A 3,306-nucleotide genomic window follows, 5' to 3' on the forward strand; every position below is an offset into this window, starting at 1 on the left:
TGCTTTGTGCTTTAAATATTAAAGATTCAGCAATACTTCAAAAGGTGATAATGCCTGATGCTCTGATGGAGCTTAAACCTCACCAGCTAAATATATTGAGGAATGTTCAGTGGCCCTGGCTTAATTAAACATGCATGTGTATTTTCAAATACAATATTTTTCTGCTGGTTAGGTTTCTGACAACCTCCAAACAGGTCCAGGTGGAACAAAGCATGTAAACAGCCTTGTGAGTGAAGCTTAAAGCACTCAAATTAGCACCTTCCCTCGATTAATATGCAAACTTCAGAATCTCTGCATTTGATAATGTCATTGAATACTATTTGCAGCTTAACAGTGTATCTTTGTCATTTCATTTTTCTCAAACATGTCCAGTTTAATTATGTGAAAAAACACTGGTGCCGGGTGTTTTAGCCAATGAGATGGTATTTGTTCTCAGGAACTTACTCATCTCTGGAACATGGCGCACATCACAAGGCAGTGGCAGGCTTTAAATGTACCATTTGTTTTCATTATGTAGCACTTAAAAGGTACCCTTCTTCACATGCGGCTTGCCATGTTAACACGGCCAGAGCTCTCGTGGGCCTTAACACCAAATTACCTGTAGCTGTGGCTACTTGAAAATTACTTAAACAGGTTTCACAATGAAAAAAAAGTGCATCGGTGCAAAAATCTATTTATTTAATTGTTGACACTAATACAAATGTCTCCATTTTCTCCATTTATTTTGAAAAGAAATCTCTATTTGTTATTTGCCACACTTTGGATTTCTCTGAAAAACCAGTTTCAAAGGAACTATATTTTGTTTTTAAACATGTATATTTAAATTTTTGTCAGAAGAAATGAAATACTAAGCTCAGATTTTCAACCCCAAACTTCCAGATATCTTTCATACAGTCATATAATATTGCCTAATATTAGCTTTGTGCAGTGGCAGCATTGTAGCCAATGAGGTTTATCTGAGCCGCGATTATTGCTAGTAGGAAAAGAAAAAAATATTGTCTGATATTAAAACCTCCAAATAAATAACACTTTGAATAGCTGCTTATCTAGTTGGAAATATGACTTACTAAAGGTACCCAGATAGAGACGGGCAGTAGTTTGAAAAGGGAACTAGACATTTTACAGATGAGCGAAAGAAGACTGGCTTTGAATCACTCAAGCTGCTGTAGAATCAACATGTAACAACTGCTGGACTAGAAAAAATATAGAGTAAAAATATATGTGTGGGCTTCCCATAAAAGTTCAATCATTATGCTGTAATAGGTAAGCTTGTGCAAAAAAATTTTTTTAATAAAAAAGGTCTGTGAGATCCGAGGCAGTATTAGAGCAATTTTCTAGGTGAGGCAGTGCTAGTGGAATATGACAGGTGAGTTATTGTTATTCTAATACCTAAGGCAAAGCAGCAACCACACAAAATGATAGACAAATCTGAATACGATCAGCAAGGTGGCATTTGAATGTAATCTTCCTTTATTGTGGAAAAGGCTGCATGGGTATTATACAGTGAAGGAGTCGTGTGGACGGCTGTAGACAGAAGACTCAGCGGGAGGAAAGATTTCAGGAGATATCTGTGCTTTGCTGGGTAAAGAGTACACTTGGAAATTGGATTTGTAAACAAATTAAAAGCCAAACTTCTTTTTTTAAAGCAGCCTTCAGTGGGTGTTGACAATAATCACTTAACCTTGGCAATTGGAAGCCTTTGAAACAAATAATTAGGGGAAAATGGGGAATGTGAACTTCATTTTAATTTTGGCTCCTGTGTTGATAATCCTTAGTGTTTCTGTCGTGGATATGCGAGCCAAGTGGCCATTTTAGATCCCCGGATGGGGAAATATTGCCTCCCCTGAGGATTTCAGCCATCTTTTGCTGTCTGAATCTGTGATCACAACCTCTAATTAAAAGCCTTAATAGTATCTGGGCCCTAACAGTATAAAAGAGACCTCGGCCTACTGAAAGGGTGCATTTTATTAAGCTACAGAAACTCTCAGAAATTTGAGTCTGCAGAAACTGCATGCGTGATCTTTAATGGATTTTTAAAGATGACAAGAAAGGAAATGGGAAAGTAAAGCAATGGAAGGCAGAAATTCCCTGAAGGAGCATTCTGAAGTAAATCAGTGCAACGGAAGAAGTGAACTCCCAGGGCCTGGGGATATCTCCCAGGTTTTTCAGCTGGACACTTATGGCCTGTTGGGTCCCTGAACACCTCTGCTCTGGGCGGACTTTGACAGAACAAGTCACAGGAAGATGAACGACAGCACCTGAAGTGCTGTTTGCGGGGCAGAAAATTGCTCCCTTTGCACGCTGGGCTGCCTTTGCTCTCTGTCACATGACTTATTACGGTCTCCCCACATAACAGTGCCATTTATGTATGTTAACTCGCCGAGTAGTAATGGCATTCTTTGCCTCCTTTTTCTCTGCTGCTCAGCCAATTAAAAACAAAGGAAGCAAATGAGGTCAGCGCTCGTAAAATCTGACTCTATAGGGGACAGACACTCTGAGACCACATAGCCTTGGATGCTGTTACGGTGTAAGTAAACTGTGAGCAAGGAAACATCTCTGCTTCCCAGGGCTTTTACTTATATATTTATTTTTTTCAGATGAGAAGCTGATTTCAGGTTTTTTTCCTTTAATCAACCTAAATAAGGTACATCTTTTAAGGAGTTGGTTAATGCTGCTAATACAATTACGTGTCCCATATGGAAAAAAGGACATAAACGAGAGGTTGTCTTTAATCTTCTAGTACAAAGACCAACATTTAACCACAAAGTAGAATTTTATCTCCAGAAGCTCTTAAAATAGCCCCATCAATGGCACACAATTACAATAAGTGCTTTTAAAATGCTCCGCACACAGGTATACAGCAATACCGCCTCCTATTTTCTGATCCCAGCCTTGTGAGCACAGTGATTTTGAAAAGCTCATTAGAAGAAACTTCTTGCTTCCTTTAGGTGTGATTTAAATAACACACTGGTTCTTATTCCATGTCCCTCGGCTTGGTTTCTGCTGTACGTATCCTATACATCTTGGCGTGTAAGACAATCCCTTAAGGAGAGAAACTGCTCTTGAAATCAGAGGTGACTTACACGATGCCCTGGCTTTATTGCTATAGCTCGGCTGCTAGCCTTGAAGCTGGCAACAGCCCCAGAGCCCTTCCCACCCCGAGGCCTCCTCAGCGTGCTGTAAGCGGCTCCACGGAGGCGTTAGTGTGGAGGGAGGTGGTCAGTACGTGTTGTCCTGTGTCAGCTGCTGAAGGGGATGCAGCAAGGGAGACTACAAGTTGACCTAATTACTTATATTTTCTTCATA

The 3,306-nt window shown here is 40.0% G+C and overlaps 1 pseudogene; it reads left to right on the plus strand.

Moving 5' to 3' along the window:
• Nucleotides 1-916: 916 nt before the first annotated feature.
• On the plus strand, nt 917-1,073 carry LOC118986568 (uncharacterized; annotated as a pseudogene).
• Nucleotides 1,074-3,306: the final 2,233 nt, after the last annotated feature.

Source organism: Sturnira hondurensis, unplaced genomic scaffold (assembly GCF_014824575.4).
Source record: "Sturnira hondurensis isolate 20B ecotype Veracruz unplaced genomic scaffold, ASM1482457v3 Scaffold0004322, whole genome shotgun sequence".
NCBI lineage: Eukaryota > Metazoa > Chordata > Mammalia > Chiroptera > Phyllostomidae > Sturnira > Sturnira hondurensis.